Source organism: Cuculus canorus, unplaced genomic scaffold, assembly GCF_017976375.1.
Source record: "Cuculus canorus isolate bCucCan1 unplaced genomic scaffold, bCucCan1.pri scaffold_54_arrow_ctg1, whole genome shotgun sequence".
In the NCBI taxonomy this organism is placed as follows: Eukaryota; Metazoa; Chordata; class Aves; order Cuculiformes; family Cuculidae; genus Cuculus; species Cuculus canorus.
Window position 1 is genome coordinate 43,077 of NW_026527841.1, and position 14,826 is coordinate 57,902.

At 52.4% G+C, this 14,826-nt stretch overlaps 1 pseudogene; it reads right to left on the reverse strand.

Annotated features, from left to right (window-relative positions):
* Positions 1-2,231: 2,231 nt before the first annotated feature.
* Positions 2,232-6,309, reverse strand: LOC128850692 (cell division cycle protein 20 homolog; annotated as a pseudogene).
* Between the last annotated feature and the right edge of the window lie 8,517 nt (positions 6,310-14,826).

Below are 14,826 nucleotides of genomic sequence, written 5' to 3' on the forward strand. Positions count from 1 at the left end.
CTTACTAGGACTTAACAATTTGCCCTGCTGTCACCTGGCTCTTCTATGACATCACAATTATCACTTCAACGTCCTTGCATTTCGATGACTTCAAAATTGGCCATTATATAAACAAGTCTTTCTACGACTTAACAATTTGCCTTGCTATCACCTCACTTCAAAATAATTGTTTATACTTCCCAGTATTCCTGGGACTTAACAATTTGCCCTGCTGTCACCTGGCTGTTCTATGACATCACAATTATCACTTCAATGTTCTTTGCATTACGATGACTTCAAAATTGGCCCTTATATAACCAAGTCATAGTACGACTTAATAATTTGCCCTGCTATCACCCGATTATTCTATGACATCACAATCCTCTTTTCAAAGTCCCTGCACTTAGGTGACTTCAGAGTTTCTCTTTCTACTACCTAGTCTAACTAGGAATTAACAATTTGCACTGCTGCCACCTAGCTCTACTATGACATCACAATTCTTTCTTCAGTGTTCCTGTTCTTCCGTGACTTCACAATTGGCCCTTCTATTATCCATTCTTTTTACGACTTCAAAATGTGCCCTTGCTGTCACCTTTCACTTCTAGGACAACACAATCCGCTCTTCAATATCCCTGGATTTCGATGACTTATAAGTTGGACCTTCTACTACCGAGTCTTATTAGGAATTAACAATTTGCTCTGCTGTCACCTGGCCCTTCTATGAAGTCAGAATTCTCAATTAAATGTCCATGAACTTCGTTGGCTTCACTGTTGGCCCTTCTACTACCCAGCCTTATCACGCGGTGAAAATTCGCCCTGCTATGACCTGGCTCTTCTATGACATCACAATTCTCTCTTCGGTGTTCCTGCATTTCCAGGACTTCACAATTGGCGTTTTACTACCCAGTCTTATTAGGACTTAACAAATTGCCCTGCTGTCACCTTTCCCTTCTGTGACAGCACAATTAGCTTTTCAATGTCCCTGTATTTCAATGGCTTCAGAATAGGCCCTTCTACTACCTAATCTTATGAGGACTTAAAAATATGCCCCGTTGTCACCTTTCCCTTCTGTGACATCAACATTCACCATCCAGTTTCCCTGCATTTCGACGACTTAGAAATTGGCCCTTGTACTACCCAGACTATTACCAGTGAAAAATTTGCCTTGCTATGTCCTGGCTCTTCTAGGAAATCACAATTCTCTCTTCAGTATCCCTGCACCTTGATGACTTCACAGTTGGCCATTCTACTCCCCACTTTTATTAGGACATAACAACTTGCCCTGCTATCACCTAGCACTTCCATGACATCACAATTATCACTTCCATGTCCTTGCATTTCAATGACTTCACAATTGGCCCTTATATAACCACGTTTTAGTACGATGTTAAAATTTGCCCTACTATGACCTGGCCCTTCTATGACATCACAATCCTCTTTTCATTGTCCCTGCACTTCGGTGACTTCACAATTGGTCTTTCCACTACTCAGTCTTAAGAGGACTTAATAATTTGCCCTGCTATGACCTAGCTCTTCTAGGATGTCACAACTCTCTCTTCAGTGTCCCTACAGTTCCATGACTTCACATTTGGCCCTTCTAATACCCAGTCTTCTTATGACTTAACTATATGCCCTGCTGTCACCTGGGCCCTTCTATGACATTACAGTCTGCTCTTCAAAGTTCCTGCCTTTTGATGACTTCACAATTGACAATCCTACTGCCCAGGCTTCTTACCACTTAACGATTTGCCCTCCCATGACCTGGCTCTTCTATGACATCACAGTTCTTTCTTCAGTTTCCCTGCAATTCGATGACTTCACAATTGGCCCTTATACTACCCAGTCTTACTAGGACTTAACAATTTGCCCTGCTATCACCTGGCTATTCTATGACATCACAATTATCACTTCAATTTCCTTGCGTTTTGATGACTTCACAATTCGCCCTTATATAACCAAGTCTTAGTAATACTTAACAATTTGCCCTGCTATCACCTGGCTCTTCTATGACATCACAATCCTCTTTTCATTGTCCCTGCACTTCGGTGACTTCACAATTGGTCTTTCTACTACCCAGTCTTACGAGGACTTAACAATTTGCCCTCTTATGACCTAGCTCTTCTATGACATCACAATTCTCTCTTCAGTGTCCCTCCACTTCCATGACTTCACAATTGGCCCTTCTATTATCCATTCTTTTTACGACTTCAAAATGTGTCCTGCTGTCACCTTTCACTTCTAGGACAACACAATCCACTCTTCAATATCCCTGGATTTCGATGACTTATAAGTTGGACCTTCTACTACCGAGTCTTATTAGGAATTAACAATTTGCCCTGCTATCACCTGGCCCTTCTATGAAGTCAGAATTCTCAATTAAATGTCCATGAACTTCGTTGGCTTCACTGTTGGCCCTTCTACTACCCAGCCTTATCACGACATTAAAATTTGCCCTGCTATCACCTGGCTCTTCTATGACATCACAATTATCACTTCAATGTCCTTGCCTCCTGTAGCCAAAATGCTGGACTGCCACGGATACCATGCCACAGCCTGTGAGAAGAGGGCTCGTCCTAAGGATTCCAGAAGCAACCTGTGCGCAGGCAGTGCTGCACATCTGCCCTGCATAAAAACGCGTGCCCACAGCTGCCCTGCACACAAACACATGCCCACAGCTGCCCCGCGCTCACCTTGACAGCACCCTGGTGCTGACGGAAGGTCTGGACTGGAGCAAATCCTCCATGGCCCCCCTGGATGCTTGGCCAGATGTTCACCACGGGGTCATCACCACCACTGGCAATGTAGTGGCCATCTAGAGACCACTTCAGTCCACACACCTCCCGCGTATGACCAGTGAGTGTGGCCACGTGATGCTGAGCGACTCGGACATCGTGGTGGTGGAAAAGGCCACTGCGTGACCCGCTGCAGAGGGAAGGTGCTCAGGGTCAGGCTGCACACATCGGCATGAAACGCCCTCCTGGTGCTGGGGCAGGACTGCTGGACCTGCCGCACCAGTTTCACACCAGTGCTACCAGCAGCGTTGGCCTGCTGGGCTGAGTGAAGCAGATCCAGAAGAATCTGCACCAGCTCTACACCACTCTTCCCACCCCCACCCACTGCTTTACCTGGACAGGATGTAGCTGTTCCAGCTGAGACACCCTACACAGGTGGCTGGTCAGAGTGCGGAGACGTTTCTGACGCTTGATGTCCCACAGCTAGAGAAGCAGATCAAGAAGTTCTCCAGACTATCAGGAAATGCCAGCCCCGTTGCTTTGCCCTACAAACGCCACTGTTTCTGGCATTCAGCCTGGTCACTTTGGGAGCAGCAATCAATTTGTATCTCATGCCCACAGAACAGAGGAGAACTCAAGGGCTCAGAAACCCCAAACCCAAGCTCTGCCTCGCTGCTGCAGCTCTTCACTGGCTGTGGACATCTCCAGACCACACCAGGCAAGTCAGAACGTGTTGCACCCTTCTTGTGCCGGCCAAGCCTTTGTCCCAAGGCCCCACAGCTCCAGCAATCCCTAGACAGTTCCAGGTTGACTCCTGCACTCACCTGCACCTCATCATTGCTCGTGTCAACAGCAAGACAGTCTCCTCCGTTACCCCAGGACACAGAGGAAACATAACCATCTGCATACTCTGTCTCCATGAGGTTGATGGTCTCCCCAGAGGTGTGGTCCAACAGGTAGACAGTGGTGTCCAGAGCCAGCGCCAGGAGGTTTTGAGTGCTCCAGTCAAGGAGAGTCAGATCTACAGTTTGGATGAGCAATGCAATGCAGGTCACACTGTGCTGCCCTGGAGAGCCCTTCACCAGGGCTGATGCTGCACCTTCTGGCTGTCACCATGCCCAGCTGGGGGCCCCATAGCCTCACTCCAAGTCACCTGCACAGCTCTTGGGACCACTGTTCCTGGAAGGCTTCACCCCAAAAGTGGTCCGTGCCAGCCCGGGGCCATAAGAGACTGAAACAGCCCAGGCACAGCTCCAGTTCCTCAGACCACACTGTCCTGGGAACTGCACTGCACTACACAATGATCTCAATGCCCAGCACTCGACATCACAGCCCACTTACAATAGTCATCGCGGATGTCTGGGGCATCCAGGATCCGGTCTGCTGCGGACGAAATGCATCAGCCCTTCCTCCTGATGGATCCAGGCATCACCTGCATCACTCAAAGCCTGTAGAGAGCTTTGAGGTTGTTCTGAAAGCCTGTGTGCAGAGAAACACTTTGGTTAGCCTGAGTTCCCGTTTCCTCCCAGCTAAGCCCTGCTCACCCAAGGAGAAATCCCTTCCAGGGAAAATGCAGCCCTGAGAGCAGAGCCACGCTCAGAAGGGTGCAGGGTGCTAACAGCACTGACTGGGTGAACTGCTCAGCGAGGGAGTTGGAAGCTCGTGCAGCCATCGGGAAGGTTTGCCACCTGCAGCTCCAGGAAGCACCCAGCAGCTTTTGTAAATCAATTCACTGGAGTTGCCACACAGCCCCTCAGCCACTGGAAACCTAAGGATTAGGGAGGCTCCAACGTGCACAGCAGCTCCGAGAAGCCAGCTGATCCCTCCAAGTGTGGAGCCTCTGGGCTGCTGTTCCCCTGCTCAGGGGTCTCCAGCTGAGCCAACTCACCCAGACCCCGTCCCTCACCTGCCACAGTGCTCTAAGCCTTTCCACTGAGACCCAGGATGTTTGGCTTTTCCAGATCAAAGCCATTCAGAATCACTGCCCGGGCTCTCTGGCACTCCTACAGAGACAATCCGCCCTCAGCGACATGCATTGGAAACACAAAGCCCGTGCTCCACTTCAAACTGCAGCTGGCAGAGCACACACCTCAGGCGCCTTCTCCTAGGATCAGGAGGTGCCCAGCCATGGGGTGGGCATCAGCAGCACCCAGCCAGCTCCAAGGGCTTGGAGCTCGATAACAGTCAGTTTGGGGCCTGACTCAGCTGCTCTCACTAACTTCATTCTCTGAAAGCTACTGCATGGTTTTGAGACAGTGTTCCTCACTAGACAGCATCCCACACGGCATTGGTACGCAACAAGACCAATGCTCACACTTATCCCTCAGGAACCAAGGCCATCCTCGACACAGCAGAAAAAGGCTGTGCTGTCAAGGTGGGGCAGACAGGACAGGTGACCCTAAAGCGACCAACAGAGGATTTCAGCCCATCTACGTCACCCTCGGTATAAAACTGAGAGACCACGAGGATTGGCCACCTCTTCTGCAATGGCTGGTGAGGACCTCGTCTCTCTGTTTGCTCCTGACCCTGGACCCATGTGTTCCTCAATCCGGTTCCTGACATCAGCTCCCTCCTGGCCGTGGAGCCATTCCCTCGTGTCTGCTCTGCAGGATCTGTGGTGACATTCTGTCACTGAGGGATGGGGAGGGGGCATGATCTCAGATATTTGCATATATTTTTTATTACTTTCTAATTAGTTTAATAATCACTACCATTATTATTATTATTATAATTTCATTAAAGCTGCAGTTTTAGTTTCCAACTCACAAGTCTCTTTCCTCTCATCTCCCTTTCCCTCTTTCCCTGGTGGTGGGGAGGGGAGGGATTGAGGAGTACAGCTACATGGTTTTAGCTGCCAAAATCAGCTGGGCTCGGTCTAAACCGTGACACAGCTCCAAATGGTTTTTCCTCAGACTCCAGCACACTGTCCTGCTCCCATTGTCGCACAGAAGAGTGGACAGGTCAGTGTCTCATCGCCAGCGGAGAAAGCCACAGCCACAAGGAACCAAACCCTTCCTAAACAGATGTCAGAACCCAGCAGACGCATTCCAGAGCAGCTCCCCATGCAGACATTGTCCTGGAACAGCTCCTGCCAGCAGCGTCACTGGGCACAGGCTCACAGCTTTGGAGCTCTGTCCCTGGGGCTGATGAGGCTTTCAAATAGAGCAAAGGAAGCAGCAGAAGCTCTTCCCTGCCCCCAGGGCAATGTTCCTACAGAACAGCTTTGCTCAGGCTCCCCTGTCTTCGTTCCCTTCTCAGGCCCTACAGCTCCAACCTCATCCCCAGCTCCTGAAGGGCAGAGCTGGAGCCAGCGCTGCTCGGGTCTGTCAGCCTCACGCACCCATGCAAGAGAACTCCCAGGTTGCTTCTCTGGGAAAGGCCAGGAAGGGGTTTGGGAGGGACCAGTGCACTCAACAGAACTCAGCAACACACTCACCTTCTTGGCAGGTGACACCTCAGCAGCGTCCTTCTGTCTGGTCAGGAGGAACTTGGCCACATCCATGTCCAGAGCACTATGGCTGGGAATGTAGCGATCTGGCCCAACGATCCTTTGTGTCCTCTGCATTCTGGATCCTTGTTTACCTGCATTCACACACATCGCTGTTGTCTTACGGCTATGCAAGAGCCCAGACCAGAGCCTTCCTGAGACAGCAAAGCCAGCGCTTTGCCACATCCCCCCTCGCAGACAAGAGGCACTCACAGAGCTCGTGCCATCCAAAGCCCCACTCGCTCAGATCTCTGCCCCTGTCTAACATGTGAGTTAGGGGCTGCCAACAGACAGCAACTGCAGAGGTCTCTGCCCCTCGGCCCCCCGCACCCCTCTTTGCCACCGCTCACTGGCTGTGCCGCACCACATCCCGCTGGAGCTGCGGGAGCCGCTGCCCGTGTGGCTGATGGGGCTGAGCCCAGGGCTGAGCACTGCTTGGCCTCGGGGATTACCAGGAGCGGCTGAGGCAGTGCCACGGGGATCGCTGCAGGGATCACCTCGGGAATCGCCTTGGGAATCGCTTTGGGAATCGCCTGGAGAATCACCTCGAGAAATGCCGCGTACGGCTCCAACAGCGGAAGGGTCGCCTCGAGCAGAAACTGCACGTGGGCTGCAGGCGAGGGTGTCAGTGGGGACAGCACCGGGACTAGGGCTGCAGCCTGGCCACCACGGCCCCTGGGCTGATCCTCAGCACCCTCGGCACTGAAGCCTCTCCCCCCATCTCCTGACCCCTCCTTCTCCCCTCTTTCTCTCTCTCTCCCTCCCCTTCTATCCCTCTCTCCCCTCCCCTCTCTCTCTCCCACACGCTTCTCCCTCTCTTCCCTCTCCATCTCCCTTTCCTCCCTCTCCCCAGCTCCTTTCCCCTCCCTTCCCCCCTCAGCTCTCCCTTCTACCCCTTCTCCTCTCTCTCAGCCCCTCCCTCTCTCCCCCCTTTCCCCCCCTCAGCTCTCCTCCTCTCCCCTTCCCTCTCCCCTCCCTCTCTCCCAGCCCTTTCTCCCCTCTCCCTGCCCTCTCCTTCCCCTCCCTGCCCTCCTCTCCCCTTTCCCCCCGGCACTCTCACCCCTCCCCGCCGCCCCCAGCCCCGCTGGTCGGTTCCTACCCCGCAGCCCCTCAGCCACGCTGCCGCCCTCACCTCCGTGCTGTGGTTAAGGCTCGCCCATCCCCACGCCAGCGTTGGACCCGCACGGTCGCGCCTCTCATTGGCTGAAGTGGGGACGGCCCCTCCCATTCCCTGGGGCAAGGATGGAGGGGGCACCCCAAAAAGGAAGGGGGGGTCGGGGCACCCGGAAGATGGGGGCGTGCCCCAGACTGGAGGTTCCTGGGTGCATTCTGGGGAGCAGTGTTCCCTTCCAAGCCCCAAGGAGCCCCCAAACCCCATCCCAGCTCCCCAAAGCCCCCCACAAAGCCCAAAACCCATCTCACCCCTTCCCACAGCCCCCCCCAAATCCCCCTCAAACCCTCAGGGGATCCCCAAAGCCCCACCTCAGCACCTCCAAAGCCCCTGAGGACCCCAAAACTCAGCCCTATCCCCCCATAAACTCCTCCCCAAATCTCCCCCACAGACCCTGGGGACCCCAAAACCCCCACCTCTGTCCTCCTCCTTTGCTCACTGATACCCAACTCCACCAGCATTATTAATAAAAAGGGAACCCATTTCCTACTGACAATTCTTGCACCCCAGTCCCACAGCTCTCGCCACTGCTGGTCTCTCAGCCAAACCCTTTCTCACACAGCCCCAAACACATCAGGGGCTCATGGCCTTGTCTCATCAGACACTGAGAACGTCCATGGATTGGGATCCCCCAGCTGCCCTGGGGCCTTGCTCAGTGTTTCACCCTGAAAGGTTTCTCAAAGCCCAGCTCTCTCAGCCTCTCCTTGTCCATAATGTGCTCCAGGCTCAACCATCCTTCTGGGCTGGGCAGGACTCGCTCCAGGCTGGGCGGGGTCTTCCTCGTGCTGGGAGCCCCGTCCTGGACACAGCAGCCCTGATGTGTCCTGTGGTGGGTTAACTTTGTCCAGCAGCCGGTTCCCCCCCCAGCTGCTCTCTCCCTGCCCGGAACCAACAGGACAGAGGGACCAATGACTGTCGCTGGCAAAGACACGTGGACTTGCTGAAGGTCTGTTTAATTTATTGCCAGTTAAGAAAGGTTTGGATTATGAGAAACAAGAACAAAACATTAAAGCCCATTCCTCTCCTTCTTTCTCCCACACTCAAATGACTCCTTTGCTCCCAGTTCCTCTGCCCACCCCATCCCCAGGAGGAGCATGGAGGGTGGTGAAGACGGGATTAGCAGACAGTGAAGAACATCTCTGCTGCTCCTTCCTCCTCACACTTCTCCCCTGCTCCAGTGTGGCTCCTCTCCATGGGATCTATCTCATTACAGGTCAAGGCTCAGTGTGGTTCATTCCTTTCTCTCTACCCGTGGGGCAGTGTCAGGACCCTGAGAGCATCCATGGGCCTTCGTGGCCCTGACCAGCATCACCTGGACCTCCACCCACCCCTCTGTCCATGGCCCAGGAGACCAGATTTGACCTACATCCCCAGCTTGAGATAATCTTTATGTGTGTGGGTCTGCAGACAGAGACACAGCCTGTCCTGTCCATGGGCCTTGTTGAGTCAGACTTGCAGAGTCACTTCCCAGGTTGGTTCTTTATGGGGTTAAAAATGGAATGACATCATAGCCATCCCAGTGCCAGAACCCAGGAGATTCACAGAGGCCTAGGGCCATTCTTCTGCCTTTCTATTCATCAGCTGGTCAGGTCTGAGAGGCAATATAGAAAAGCAGGTGAGGTTTCAGGGTGCAGATGATGGAAAGGGGGGAGCAGAGACATCACATGAAATTATCTAAAATCAGTTTATTCAAACCCATTCTCTTCCTTTCACAGAACTCTTAAGTCTTCCACAAGAACCTGGAAGCTCTAAGATGCCTTCACCTCCCACTCTTATAGTTTTTAAGCTGACAGTTTCCAAGTCATTTTGTTTGAATTCTGTTTCCAGCCTAAAGAACCCCAAGGGCTGGAGATGGGCCAGGAGATTGGCAGAAGGATCCTGCTGCTCTGGACAGGTGGACGTCTGGTGGACGTTCCCAGGTATCATAGAAGGTGTGGAAGACCGATAGCTGTGTTCATGGAGCAGGTCAAATGCCCAAATCCTCTCTTTTAATTGTGGCCTCGGTGTCTTGTTGATGTCTAAAGTCTCTGTGCAGATGTTGCCCTGCTTGGAGCTGGGAATTGGACTGGAGGTCACCTGAGCAATCTTATTCCCTTGGTTTTCCTTTGAACACAAGATATAGAGACCCACTTAGCAGGTTGCCCCGAGCCTCCCCCCGCAGGCCAAAGTGTGCCCTCATACCTCATGCTGTGGGCCCCTAACTCCATCCTGGCAGACCTCCTCCAGATCCTTTCGTTTCTCCACTTTCCTTTTGAACTGTGAGACTCTTTGGGTCCTGTGGCATTGTCCTGGTGCCAGAAGAGTGAGGGCAGTGATTGTCTCCTTTGCACAGCATCAAGAGTTGCTCCCTCTGCTCCCTTCCAGTGAGTGGCTGTGGGTGGGCAAGAAGTTGTCAGGGGGACACAGCCAGGACAGCTGACCCCGACTGGTCAGAGGGAGATTCCATAACATCGATGCCATGGTCAGTGATAAAACCTATGGCAGGAGAAGTGAGATTTTTATTGTTCAAGGTGATGGTAGTAGACTGGTGGGGTGTCAGTCTGCTTGAGGGAGGTGTCAAGTGGTGGCATTTGCACTGGTTTTGATTTTGGTTTATGTCGGTTTTTAGATTAGACATTAGGAAGAGATTTTTCACAAAGAAGGTGGTGAGGCAGTAGCCCAGGTTTCCCAGGGGAGCCGTGGATGCCCCTCCTTGGAGGTGTCCAAGGTCAGGTCAGATGGGGCCTTGAGTGACCTGGTCCACTGCAAGGTGTCCCTGCCCATGGCAAGGGGGTGGAACGGGATGGACTTTGATGTCCCTTCAACCCAAACTATTCCCGGTCACCGCAGGAGATCTAAACGGTCTCTTGGGAGCACGGCGACTGGGAGCGCGGTGGAGAGGAGCGAGGCAAAGAGGTGCGGGGCACGTTATTACAAAGGGGCAGTTTGAGCAGCAGTTCGAGCGGACAGGGAGAGCAGGAAGGGCTCAGGGAGAGGCTGGTGGCTGACCATGGTGGCTACCAGGCAGAAGATTAAAACTGCTCCGGGTGCTGCAGCGAGCAGGATGGATACTGCCACCCAGACAGAGCCTCAGTGGGTCCATGCAGCTACGCAGACCCTGGGCTGTAGGCAGTGCCCCCCTCCCACACCAGCCCGTGCCTCTGCTACCGGCTACGCTTGTGGGAGCTGTGCACAAGTCGCAGAATTCCTTCACATGGTGGCAGAGCTGAGGGAGGAGGTGAACAGATTAAGGACTATCAGGGAATGTGAGAGGGACATAGATCTTTGGAGCAGTGCCCTCGCACAAACCCAGCAGGCTGCTGGAGCCAATGCAGCGGAGCAGCTCGATCCTATAATCTGTGAGGCAGGGGGAACAAGAGATGGGGGATGGCAGCAAGTTCCTGTCCGGCGCAGGAAACCTGCTCCCCCCACCCGGACAACTAACCCCCAGATAGCCCTCAGAAATAAATATGAAACACTGCAGGTGGAACCTATCCCCCAGGAAGAAGCAGAGGAAGAAGAAGATGTTCCCCACAGCCTGGAAACATTCCCTAGGCTCCAGCATCCTCAGAGGGCCCTAAAGACATCCTCTGTCAAGAAAAAGAGGAGAGTGATCATCTTAGGGGATTCCCTTCTAAAAGGAATGGAGGGTCCCATCTGCAGACCGGACCTGCTCCACAGGGAGGTCTGCTGCTTACCGGGGGCATCAGTAAGGGATATCAATAGAAAACTCCCTTCCTTGGTGAAGGAAACGGATTACTATCCCCTGTTAGTATTTCAAATAGGTAATGATGACTTACAGCGCAGAAAGCTGAAAGCCATCAAAAGAGACTTCAGGGCTTTAGGGAAGATGATGGAGGGCTCTGGAGCACAAGTGGTGTTTAGTTCTATCCCAATACTAAGGAATATGGAACAGGAGGTCAGGAACATACAGATGATTAATGCCTGGCTCCGAGCCTGGTGTGAGGAGAGAGGCTTTGGCTTCTTTGCTCATGGGGTGACCCACCCACCCCCAGGTTTTCTTACTAGGGATGGGTCATACTTGTCTCCAAGGGGGACTAAAGTTATCTCTAAAAATCTAGTTAGGCTCTTAAATAAAGCTTTAAACTAGATGTGAAGGGGGAAGGGGAGGAGACCAGGCTAGTTGGGAATGAGCCTGGAAGTGGGAAACCGGCGGCTGAGAAATGGGCAAGTCCCTCACAACAGGGCAAGTGAGGGCGAGTACAAGTGGGGACAGTAAGGATGAAACTGGGTCTGTGGAATTAGTTATTCCAAAGACCAGTCAATCAAGAATAAACTCTCTTCCCTTTATGAGGGCTGAAGGTTCATCAGCCCAGCTGAAGTGCATTTACACCAATGCACGCAGCATGGGCAATAAGAAGGATGAGCTGGAAGCTATGGTAGGGCAAGGTGACTATGATGTCATTGCCATCACAGAAACGTGGTGGGATGACTCACTTAACTGGACTACAGCTATGTTGGGATATAAACTCTTCAGGCGGGACAGGAAGGGTAGGAAAGGAGGCGGGGTAGCCCTCTATGTTAAAGAGTGCTTTGATACTCTTGAACTGGATTACGGTGAGGATGGGATCGAGTGCCTATGGGTTAAAATCAGAGGAGCCCACAAGAAGGGGGACTTTGTGATAGGAGTCTGTTACAGACCACCCAGCCAAGAAGAAGCAGCTGATGAGCTCTTCTATAAACAGCTGGGGACAGTCTCTAAATCTCTGCCTCTTGTCCTTGTGGGAGACTTTAACTTTCCGGATGTCTGCTGGGAGTACAATACAGCAGAAAGGAAACAGTCTAGGAGGTTCCTGGAGTGCATCGAAGACAACTTCCTTGCACAACTGGTTAGCGAACCAACAAGGGAGGGTGCCTTCCTTGACCTGCTGTTTGTGAATAGAGAAGGTCTTGTTGGGGATTTGACAGTTGGAGGACGCCTGGGATTAAGCGATCATGAGATGATAGGGTTTTCAGTTCTAGGTGGGATTAAGAAGGGGGTTAGCGAAACAGTCACATTAAACTTCCAGAGGGCAGACTTTGGCCTGTTCAGAAGGTTGATTAGCAAAGTCCCGTGGGAAACAGTCCTTCAGGGCAAGGGAGCCCACGACGACTGGGCGCTCTTGAAAAATGAAATCCTAGCAGCTCAAGAGCAGGCCATCCCTGTGTTCCGGAAAAGGAGACGGCGGGGGGAAAAGCCAGCTTGGTGGAGCAGGGAGATCTCAAGATGCATCAATAATAAGAAGAAGCTCTATGTGCTTTGGAGGAAAGGACAGGCATCTTGGGTGGACTACAGGGACGAAGTGAGATCGCGCAGGGAAAAAATCAGGAGGGCCAAGGCCCAACTAGAAATAAAACTAACTAAGTCTGTGAAAGACAACAAAAAGTCTTTCTACAAGTACATTAACAGGAAAAGGAGGACGAGGGAGAATATCCAGTCTCTATTGGATGCAGAAGGAATAACAGTGACAGGGGATAAGGACAAGGCTGAGGTACTTAATGCCTTCTTCGCCTCAGTCTTTAATAGCAAAGAAAGTTGTTCCTTCTGTTTACAAATCCAAGAGTTAGAAGGGCAGATTGAGGATCCCATGATCCAAGAGGAGGCGGTTAGAGACTTGCTTGCCCAGCTAGATGCCCACAAGTCTATGGGGCCGGATGGGATCCACCCAAGAGTATTGAAGGAGCTGGCGGATGTCCTTTCCAAACCCCTATCCATCATCTTCCAGAGGTCCTGGCTGACTGGGGAAGTTCCACTAGACTGGAGGCTGGCTGATGTTGTGCCCATCAAAGAAGGGTTGCAGAGAGGATCCGGGGAACTACAGGCCTGTCAGTCTCACCTCAGTGCCAGGGAAAGTCATGGAACAGGTAATCTTGAGTGCTATCATGAAGCACATGCAAGAGAACCGGGTGATCAGGCCCAGTCAACATGGGTTTACAAAAGGCAGATCTTGCCAAACTAACCTGATCACCTTCTATGACAAAATTACTCGACTACTGGATGGGGGAAAGGCTGTGGATGTAGTCTTCTTGGACTTCAGTAAAGCCTTTGACACAGTTTCTCACAGCATTCTGCTTCAGAAGCTGTCTGCCTCCGTACTGGACAGGTGTGCACTCTCCTGGGTTGAAAACTGGTTGGATGGCCGGGCCCAGAGAGTGGTGGTCAATGGAGTTAACTCCAGCTGGAGGCCAGTCACAAGTGGGGTTCCTCAGGGCTCAGTACTGGGTCCAGCTCTGTTCAATGTCTTTATCAATGACCTGGATGAAGGCATTGAGTGCACCCTCAGCAAGTTTGCAGATGACACTAAGCTGGGAGGAAGTGTCGATCTGCTGGAGGGTAGGGAGGCTCTGCAAAGGGATCTGAACAGGCTGGACCGCTGGGCCGAGACCAATGGGATGAGGTTTAACAAGGCCAAATGCCGGGTCCTGCACTTGGGGCACAACAACCCTGTGCAGCGCTACAGACTGGGGGAAGAATGGCTGGAGAGCTGCACGGAAGAGAAGGACCTGGGGGTGCTGGTTGACAGCCGACTGAACATGAGCCAGCAGTGTGCCCAGGTGGCCAAGAAGGCCAACGGCATCTTGGCTTGTATCAGAAATGGGGTCACCAGCAGGTCCAGGGAGGTTATTCTCCCTCTGTACTCAGCACTGGTGAGACCGCACCTCGAGTACTGTGTTCAGTTCTGGACCCCTCACCACAAGAAGGATGTTGAGGCTCTGGAGCGTGTCCAGAGAAGAGCAACGAAGCTGGTGAGGGGGCTGGAGAACAAGTCTTACGAGGAGCGGCTGAGAGAGCTGGGATTGTTTAGCCTGGAGAAGAGGAGGCTGAGGGGAGACCTTATTACTCTCTACAACTACCTGAAAGGAGGTTGTGGAGAGGAGGGAGCTGGCCTCTTCTCCCAAGTGACAGGGGACAGGACAAGAGGGAATGGCCTGAAGCTCCGTCAGGGGAGGTTCAGGTTGGATATCAGAAAAAAATTCTTCACAGTAAGAGTCATTGGGCACTGGAACAGCTGCCCAGGGAGGTGGTCGAGTCGCCTTCCCTGGAGGTGTTTAAGGAACGGGTGGATGAAGTGCTTAGGGACATGGTTTAGGGAGTGTTAGGAATGGTTGGACTCGATGATCCAATGGGTCCTTTCCAACCTTGTGATTCTGTGATTCTGTGATTCTGTGATTCTAGGATTCCGATAACTGTTGAAGACTCAATCTCATTGGCCATTTCTGAAAGGGCAGGCAATGTGTGAGTGGTGCCAGTGCTCAGGGAGCTTCCCAGTCTGCTCACTCAGCTCCCTGGGATGCTGCCCTTCCTGTCCCACAGACGGGAAAGTACTGCGTTTGCTCAAGTGATCCCTGACTTGATCCTCACCTACTGCTTACCTTACCCACATCTCCTCCAGAGTCCTGCCCTGAGTCACAGTGGCCTGGGAGACCCTGAAGGGGAAGACAGGCACAAAGAGGAGAGAGGGAATCTCAGATCTGTC